At 41.5% G+C, this 10,530-nt stretch overlaps 1 non-coding gene across 1 annotated transcript; it reads left to right on the top strand.

Annotated features, from left to right (window-relative positions):
• Positions 1-10,215: 10,215 nt before the first annotated feature.
• On the top strand, positions 10,216-10,321 carry LOC132038731 (small nucleolar RNA R71). Its single transcript, XR_009410214.1, has one exon. It is a non-coding gene; the product is annotated as a small nucleolar RNA R71 (small nucleolar RNA).
• Positions 10,322-10,530: the final 209 nt, after the last annotated feature.

The following is a 10,530-nucleotide window of genomic DNA, read 5'->3' as shown; positions in this document are numbered from 1 at the left end:
TCAACCCCAGATTGTGCTACCGGAGGTGGAGTAGATGAAGTAGTAGGACCCGCAGAGGTCGCGGCGTAGCGGCGGGTGGTGGTGATGGATCGGCGATGCAGTACGGATGGTGGTGGTGACGGCGCCGACAATAACAACAACCGTGACAAGATAGGGTTAGAATCGGTGCATGGGCTTGCCACGAACGCCGGTAGCATCGGTACTACCGCTTTCGGGAATATCGGGATCGGTAGTAGTAGTGTCTCCCATGGCCCCGACTCGAATGGCCGAGTCTCGTATCTCCAGCGGGTGGGGCTATAAATATCTCCACTGCATTCTCTTTCTTACCCTTTCGCCAATCCGCAAACTGAGTGGCTTTGGTGCATTGGTCCCGATCTGGAATGCCAACAACCTTGGCTCGTCTGCACAACTCTGTGATAAGACACGGGAATCCCAATGAGGTCATAGGCTGGGGTGCTCTCTGTCGAATCTTATCAGCTATCAGGCGCCCCATATTAACTGGATACCGACTCATCATTGAGACAAAAGCTACCGCCTGAGAAACCGTGATTGTGTTGTCATTCTGAGTTACCAATAATCTATATCTCATCAGGTGCCACCAGAATCGGGCCTCCCTATTGAGTGTACTCTTGAAAATAATTGGGCTTGGACTGCTCGCCCATTTTACCTTTCGATGGGCAAGTATTGCAGCTACCCATCTAATAACTGTCCTCTGATTTCGGCGATCCAACTTGTCTAAGTACTCTTTCTCATCCTCTGGCGCCCGAAAATCATCCCCAAAGTAAATCTTATTGATAGTCTCGGCGGAGATGTCAACTTTGACATTCTACACTTTGATTTCATCAAGCAATGGGAGTCGAGTATTCGTCTGGCTGGGATTTTTCATGCTTAACAACTCAGCCCCATAGTAGGCATAAAATTCACACACAATCTCCGGGCAATACTCTCCGGCATATTTAGCGAACACCTCTAGCCTATAGAATCGGAGGATTTCGGCAGTGTGGGGAAGAGCCTCAAGAACCTAGAACACAAGTCGCCTCTCTTCCCATATGCATATCTTCGGCTACCCCCCCTCCCCCACACGCTTGGTAAGAGACAGACCATCCTCATACAGCTTCTTCGACCTTGGAACCTCGAACCGCAAAGCATCCTCTGGTAGTGTTTTACTCTTTAGAACCAACCGGCGCTTGCCGTGCGCTGATTCCAGCGAAGCATCAGAATTCGGAGCTCAGATGTCTATAGGCTCAGATGAGCCGCACTCTTTCGAATCTCCCTCATCATCTGAGAGCTCACCTGACCTAGACCCAGACCCAGCTTTCGCTGACTCTTCTTCTCCCTCATATGAGGCGAAAGGATTTATAGGCGCGGGTTGAGGATTTGTAGCCCCCAAACCTTCTTCACTGGTATGACCTCATTATCCGAGCCCTCATTCATCAGGCGATGATTCGTCTCTAGTTGGTTTTTGGATCGGCCTCGACCCCTACTAGCTCGAGGCCCCCTACCCCTGCGGACACTACATTTTTGAACCATGCCTGCAAAAGAACCATTGTTAGTGACGGGTCGCGAAAAATGAAAATGGTAATATATATATATATATATATATATATATATATATATATATTTTTTTTTTTTTTGGTCGCATAAGTCAAGAGTCTTTACGGGAAACAAATTTTATATGATCCGTAAACCCCAAGATGAAATACGAACAAGTTTCACGGACCGTATAATATTATATGGTCCGTGTAACAGCATTTAAGTTCAGAAATCTCAAAACAGAGGGCTTCTGCTATCCTGCCAATCCTATACGACTTTTAAGAAGCAGGAGATCATCATACACACATAATTCCATGGTTTCAATTCCTACGGGGGTTGGGTTACTTAGACTTCACCCATTTTTTTTAAAGTTCTAGAATTCCTTAGCATTAAAGATTGTACTTTTGGCGGGCATAACAATATCTGATTCCAAAGTTTAGATTCTTCAGTTGAAATGCCCTCCGCCCCATTTGGGTGTTGATTTCACAACCCCATGAGTTCATAATAGCCCATTATGCTTATCCCCATTTAGAAAATCATGAACCATGGAAAGCTTCACTAAAACCCTAGGTAAATCAACCCCCAACAATTTAAATTACACCCATATGAGCAGAATTAAAGAGTGAAGCATCAACATACATGTGTCTTGATGCTATTGAGAGGATTCCTTGAGGAAAAATTAGTGAAAACAAAGAAACTTAACTAGTGAGTTTTGAACAGAGGGTTTTTGGGTATGGAGAGGGATTTCAATGGGTTTTTGGTGATGAACTTGGATGTGTTTATGGAAATTTAGAGTGGCTTAATCATGGGTTGAAGATATAGGGTCATGGGTTTTGAAAAAGGAGAGTGGGAGTTAATGGATGAAAGTGGAGAAAGAGAAAAAGGCGGGTCGTTTCATTTGTATTACCCTCTGTTCGCGTTTTTCAGTTCTTTTTTTTTTTACAAGTTATACGGGACATATAAAATTGTACGGTTCGTGTAACTTCAACTTTTTCTACCAGCCACTGTTTGAAGGCATCTTAATTACACGACCACTTATACAGCTCGTATAAATTTATACGATCCGTGAAAATGATCGTGTGTGAAGGATGTCCTCAAACAGTGTTCTGTTTGATTTCCTTACCTTCCACGACCGAGTTATATGGTCCGTATAATATAATACGGACCGTATAAGTCCAGTTTCCTCCAGTCTTCAGTGATTTTTCTGCACTTTTCATCCAGCACCAAAACAAACGTTACTCTGTACACACCCTATCTAAGTTACTAAAAAAAATACAATTAAACATGGGTTGCCTCCTAAGAAGCACTTGATTTTACCTCGTAGCACGACGGTGTTACCAAATTAATCTTAGTCAGGACTCGCTGAGTCAGCATTCGTTCCAAGGTGCTTCAACCTGTATCGGTCAACAATTCTATCTCCATCAACCATCCCATGATAGTGCTTCACGCTCTGCCCATTCACTTTAAATGTGCGAGTTCAATCTTCGGACTTCAGTTCAATCGCCCCATGGGGTGAAATACTTACCACCTCAAACGGACTGGACCGCCTTGACTTTAGCTTACCCGGTAGCAGTTTCAATCGAGAGTTAAACAGCAAGACAAGATCACCCTTGTGGAATTCTCGCTTCAGGATTTCTTATCATGATACTGCTTTATCATTTCTTTATAAAGTGCTGCACTTTCATATGCCTGGTACCGGAATTCATCCATCTCATTCAGTTGAAACAGCCTACGCTTGGTCGCCTCTTCCTAATCCATGTTTAATTTTTTCAAGGCCCACATAGCTTTATGTTCAAGTTTAACCGGCAGGTGACAAGCTTTTCTGAAAACGAGGTTGAAGGGTGAAGTCCAATCGGAGTCTTAAAAGTAGTCTGGTACGCCCATAGAGCATCATCAAGCTTGCGGGGCCAATCAATTCTATTTCCATTCACTGTTTTAGCTAGAATACTCTTGATTTCTTGATTGGAGACTTCAACTTACCCACTTGTCTGAGGATTATAGGGTGTTGCCATGCTATGTTTGATGCTATACTTCTCCATCAATCCTGCGAAGGCTGTGTTGCAAAAGTAGGAAATACCATCACTGATTATAGCCCTCGGAGTACAAAATCGAGTAAATATTATTTTCTTTAGGAACCCCATGACATTCTTGGCCTCATTGTTAGGTAAAGCCACCGCTTCTACCCATTTCGACACATAGTCCACAGCAACCAAGATATACTTCATGCCACCAGAGCTCACAAAGGGTCCCATAAAATCAATCCCCCAGGTATCGAACACCTCCACCTCCATCAAAAAATTCATAGGCATCTTTTGCCTTCTGCATATACTCCCTTAGCTCTGACATTGATCACAAGACCGCACCAATAGATTTGCATCATGAAAGATAGTCAGCCAGTAATAACCGCATTCAAGAACTTTAGCAGCAATCTGGTTACCACTATGATGACCCCCAATAGGAGAGTCATGGCATACTTTTAAAATAGCCATCACTTCACTTTCGGGAACACAACGCCGAATGATGTTGTCACCACATGTTTTGAATAAGTAAAGCTCGTCCCAATAGTATTGACGAGAATCCCGAAAGAGCTTCTTCTTTTGGTATGCTTTAATCTCTTCTGGAACTATGCCTGTCACCAAATAATTGGCAATGTTTGCATGCCATGGTGCCACCCCCATTAACATAGCCAACACCCTCTCATCTAGAAATGCATCATCGATATCTAGCTCATTTGAAGGTCTCCCAGCTTCTTCAAGCCGAGAGAGATGGTCAGCAACCTGATTCTCAGTTCCCTTGCGGTCTTTCACCTCAAAGTCAAACTCTTATAGTAATAGCACCTAACGGATCAATCACGGCTTAGCTTTCTTCTTCGCCATCAGGTATCTTAATGCGGCATGATCAGTGTATACCATAACTTTGGACCCAAACAGATAGGCCCGAAACTTCTCAAAAGCAAAAACTATTGAGCAGCTCTTGCTCCATCACTGTGTAATTCATCTAAGCAGCATTCAATGTTCTGCTTGCATAATAGATCGGATGCATGATTTTATTATGTCTCTGGCCAAGCACAGCACCGATAGCAAAGCCACTTGCATCACACATCAATTTGAACGGTAGAGACCAGTCGAGAGAAACAATAATAGGCGTCGTGATCAACCGCTGCTTCAATTCATCGAATGACTTGCGGCACTTCTTATCAAATTCAAACTTAGCCTTTTTTCAAGAAGCTTACACATCGAGTTAGCGATCTTTAAGAAATCCTTGATGAAATGCCTATAGAAACTGGCTTGTCCTAAAAAGCTCCGGACACCGTTAACTGAGAAAGGTGGAGGAAGCTTCGAAATCATATCAATCTTTGCTTGATTGACCTCAATCCCTTTTTTCAGAGATTTTATGCCCGAGGACGATCCTTTCCTTCACCATGAAGTGGCGCTTCTCCCAATTCAGCACCAGATTAGTCTCCTCACAATGTTTAAGTACTTGACCGTATAGCCAAGACAGTCATCAAAAGAATCACCAACAATCGAGAAGTCATCCATAAAGACCTCGAGAAAGTCTTCCACCATATCAGAGAATATCGACATCATACACCACTGAAACGTAGCCGGTGCATTGCAAAGACCAAATGGCATTCTGCTGAAAGAAAATGTCCCATACGGACAAGTAAAAGTCATCTTCTCTGGATCCTCCAGGGTGATGCTGATCTGATGGTAGCCCGAATAACCACTAAGGAAGCAATAATAAGATCGCCCCGCTAGTCGATCAAGCATTTGATCAATAAAAGGCATAAGGAAGTGCTCTTTACAAGTGGCAGTGTTGAGCTTGTGATAGTCCATGCAAACTCTCCCTCTAATTACAATCCTCATCAGAATCAGCTCAATCTTTGCATTGGGAACCACTGTGATGCCGCCCTTTTTTGGAACACATTGGACTGGGCTCACCCATTTACTGTCAGCAATCGGGTAAACCACTCCAGCATCTAACCATTTGATGATCTCTTTCTTGATGACTTCTTGCATATTCTCATTCAGTCTCCTTTGATGCTCCACACTCGACTTGCTATCCTCCTCCAACTGGATTTTATGTTCATAGATCCCAGAAGGAATTCCCCGAATGTCTGCTATGGTCCAACCAATGGCACGCCTATATGCACGCAATACGTCCAAAAGTCGCACAATCTGCTCCCTAATCGGTAGGGCTGAAACAATCACTGGCAATGTATTGATCGGACCAAGAAACTCGTACTTCAAATGTGATGAGAGCTGCATAAGCGCCAATTTCGGTGGTTTAATGATCGAGGGCTTTGCTGGAGGAGTTGTTCTATTTTCTAGATCAAGATTCAGCTTCTTTGGGTGGTAAGAATATGAACCAACCCAACAAGTGAATTAACCATCTCCACATAACCCTCCATGTCTTCAGCATCAAAGTTTATAAGAATACTAGCCTGAGCTTCACCCAAACTTTCTTCTTCTATCTTGAACTCCACTGCTTTATCAACAACATCAAAAGAATCAATCATGGAAATGATCTCATAAGCACTTGGTATCTTCATCCCCTTACTTGCCTGAAAAGTAACTTCCCATCATTGACTCGGAACTTGATTTCATTCTTCTCTGAATCCATCAGAGTTCTCCCCGTCGCAAGGAAAGGTCTCCCCAGAATAATAGGAATGTCCTGATCAATAGCACAGTCAAGAATTACAAAATCTGCGAGCAACATAAATTTACCAACCCGCATAAGAACATTATCAACCATGCCAACAGGCTTCTTAATAGATCTATCAGCCATCTGTAACCTCATAGTAGTCGGCCTTGGAATCCCTAAACCTGATTGCTTGCATATAGAAAGTGGCATCAAATTAATACACCCTATTATCACACAAAGCACAAGCAAAATCATGGTTCCTAACAGAACAAGGAATGGTGAACGCCCCAGGATCTCCCTTTTTCTGAACAGTAGTAGTTGAAATGATGGAACTCACAGTGTGAGTCAAACTTATGGTTTCATGTTGCACCATTGTCACGACCCGACTAGAGCCATGACGGGTACCCGGGGCTAACCACCGAGCACCACTCGTACTATACTCATTCATACACATCATGCATTCATTCATATTCTTATACTCATAATCATAGAAAAGCTAACTTCATTTGAAACATATTTACATTTATATACATAAGCCTTTCGGCTATCAAAATAGTATATACATATGATGAGAGACTTGTGAGACCATACTACCCTCACACTGTGTATCTACGAGCCTCTATTGAAGAGTTAGACATAGGGACTGGACAGGACCCCTTCATGCCCAAAACATGAATATATACATATATACCAAAAGAATAACCAATGGCACCTCCGAAAAAGTGGGGTGCTCTCAAATCAGCTGATAACTCCTACGAGTCTGGATCACCTCCCTGTCTACCTGTGGGCATGAACACAGCGTCCAAAGAAAACAGACGTCAGTACGAACATTGTACTGAGCATGTAAGGCATGAATGAAATGAACATAAAAGATAAATCATAGGTCATAAGATGAAGACATAACCTGCATACTCTTTAAGTGGGTACATTTTATACATATATCATACATAAGCATATCACATGAGTTACCATAGTGTATACATCGTCATATCATACGTACATCATCATCGTTAACCCGCGATCGGGTAACTATCATATGCCGCCCACTAGTGGTGTCATGCCCGGCCCTCTAGGCTCGGTGTAAACATAGCAGCCCGCCTTAGCAGTGACATGCCCGGCCATCTAGGCACAGTGGAGTCGTATCATACATATCATGGACTCATCATTACTATTCATCTCATAGGCATATCATGACTTTATCATACTTAGCCTCATTATACATTTATCATCAAAGAGTACATTAGAACTTGAAGGAAACTATAGGTATGTCGGGGTGACATAAGGTCGTAGACCCCTGATTACATTATGGAGTAACCATAATCGTCATATTTCACCTTGGAGGGACTAACGTTTTAAGGTGAGTGCACATGAAGAAAGCATCAATGAATCATAATCAACATCATTAACTTCGTAGAGACATCATATTATGAATTCTAGAATCTTTAGGCTTAAGCTTATCATCATCATTATCGTATTCGTAAGGTATCCCTTATCTCATTTGGCTATTCATGAACATAGGCTCTTAGTCTTCCGAAATATAGGAATTTCATGAAGATGGAGAAAAATCATGCATAGGATTCATGCCTTAGAAATAAAGGTTTAGCCTCACATACCTTTGTCGTTTAACTATTCTATTGCTTGCTTGTTCTCCTTTAATGCACACGTTCTACCTTCAAGAGAATTCGTATCGACATTAGCTAAACAATTATAAAGATGTGCTTACTAAAGCTAAAGAAAATTGGGCAGCATTTCCTTTGTTTACACGACTTTCTCCATGTTTCATATGAACTCCCAAACATTCATAATAACAATCACAATATCATAGACAAGAATCATCATTCATTTGCATGTTCCACATTTCACAATTTCACTTCAAATTCCCCATAATCATGACTGAAGTTCACTATACTGTTCTTTCATATATAATACTTATTCCATGGTCTAAATGTCATTTATAACATATTCATAATCACAACCTGTCCATTTTCATGATCCATACCCAACTACTTCTCAACAATGGAACTATTCACACATTTATGACCCATTTTCTATACTCTTCTACAATCCAAGTGTTTCAACTTATCAATACTTCAAACATCATGAAAATACCATGAAACTTACCTTAGATAGCGTAGAAACAAGTCTTGAGTGGAAATACTCTTCTAGCACCAAAACCCTATTTCACTTTTCTTGGAATTTCTTGGTTTGGATGACTTTAATGGGTTTCACACTCTTGATTCTTGTGGTTTGATGAAGTTGATCATCAATCTCCTTGGTGTTCTTGTGGATGAATAGTGGAGAGAATATTCTAGAGGTTTCTTGTCTTGTGGAGTGAAAATGAAATGAGAGAGAGGTCCCTTACCAACATACGGTCCGTATATTTTTCACTGGCCGTATGTTTGGACCGTATGTTTGGTCCAATGAAGTATGCCATTCTGGGCTGAATCTATGACTATACATACGGTCCGTGAATTTTATACGGCCAGTATGTCTGGCCGTATGTTGCCCAGCTAATCGAGACTTGTTCTTGTCGACTCGTTTGATCTCCGATCTTTATGAAACCTTCTTAACACTTGTTTAACACCTCAATACCCTTCTAATGGATGTCATAACTCTTCTCCAAAACATTATTAAAACGTCATTAACTCGATTCTCGAAATTCTTTTCCGACACGCAACATATGACTTGCTTTCCTTAACAACTTTCTTCTCTTACCTCGAATATCTTTGGAAATATTAATTAGGACCATCAATTGCTATTTCTTGCTTATCGAAACATCGTATACATCATACCCTTTGTTGTCCTATTCACTGTACGCTAATGGGAATTTCCAAGGTGTAACAACCATTTTCTTTTTGGTCAGCAGGTCCTTTAAATATTTAGAAAAACCGGGTATCTCCTTGACAGCTTCCAAGAAGGGAAAATTTAGATACAACTACTTCAACTGATCATAAAAAATTTTGAACTTAGCATCTTCCTTCTTCTTTACCAACCTCTGAGGAAAGGGAGGTTTATATTGAAAAGCTGAGTCAAAGGGCGAAGAGCCCCTTTCACAGTTTGCTTGCTCTTGTCATCAGGCTCCTTCAAAATATCTGGAATATCAACAACCTTCTAGTCAGTAGTATTCTCATCAACAATAATTAGTGCTTCAGATTGTACCTCTTCCTCTTCCTCTATCGGCTTGAGCTCAACAACTTTCTTTTTAGCACCTTCGAGTATTTTACCACTCTGAGTACTAATGGCAAATACATGGTCTACACCACCTTCCCCATTCTTCGAATTTGGAACAGTGTCACTAGGAAGTCCTCCCTTTTTAGGAGGGTGCTACTCTCTAGAAATATCACGCATCAGTGACTCGAGCTTCTGAATAGCTGTTGTATGGGAACCCACAGTCTCCGTTAGCCCAGATAATGTCCTCTCAGCCTTTCAATGATTTTCCAGAACCTTCTCAAGCATTACTTCAACCCTCGAACTACCTTGCTCTATTGATTGCCCTTTCGGTGGTATATAAGGATTGGAACTCTTGTTTCTAAAATTGTTGCTGTTGTTGTAGGTCCCTTGGTTCATACCACCATAATTATTATTGTAGTTCCCTGAGTTGTTATTGTTGTAGGCACCCTGACCCTGCTGAGGTCTCTATTGATTCTGATTCTGGTAACCACCTTAGTAGTTCTGTCTTTGAAATGAACCCTCTTGGGTCTGGTACATCCCCTTCGGCATACCTGACTCATCCTCACAAACATTTACCTTCTTAATCTGGGTCTCATCAAACATTTTGGTTAGTAAGGAAATATTCGTTGCAAGCTCAGCCAATGTTTGTTGGGCATCTTGATTCTTCTTTATCATAGTCTGGATCATGACACTACCATAAGGCACAATATCAATATTGTTTGAGTGCCAAGCCTAATTGTGCGTAGTCAGCCTGTCACTCATCGGTAAGGTTTATTCATAAAATTACCATCAGCTGTATTGTTTGCAATTGATTGCATCACTGGATCTAGCCCTCGATAGAACTTCTCCATTAATATGTTCTCTGAAAAACCATGATTTGGAATTTTCTGCAAATACTCTTTAAATCTCTCCCAAGCTTCATATAATTATTCCCCTGGTCACTGCTTAAATTCACAGATCTTGTCATGAATCTCAGCCTTCTTGCTATGAGGGTACCATTTCATGAGAAAGACTGCTACCATCTCTGCCCAAGTAGTAATAGAATTCTAGGGCAACTTCTCGAACCATGTTCTTGCATCTCCAGCTAAAGAGTATTTGAAAAGCCTCATCCGAATAGCATCCTGTGAAATGTTGTTTTGGATGTGATTAGCAAATACATCCACAAAATTCTGCAAATGACGT

This window comes from Lycium ferocissimum, chromosome 11, assembly GCF_029784015.1.
Source record: "Lycium ferocissimum isolate CSIRO_LF1 chromosome 11, AGI_CSIRO_Lferr_CH_V1, whole genome shotgun sequence".
NCBI lineage: Eukaryota > Viridiplantae > Streptophyta > Magnoliopsida > Solanales > Solanaceae > Lycium > Lycium ferocissimum.
The sequence above is the reverse complement of the archived record's forward strand: the minus strand, read 5'-3'. Positions and strand labels throughout refer to the sequence as shown.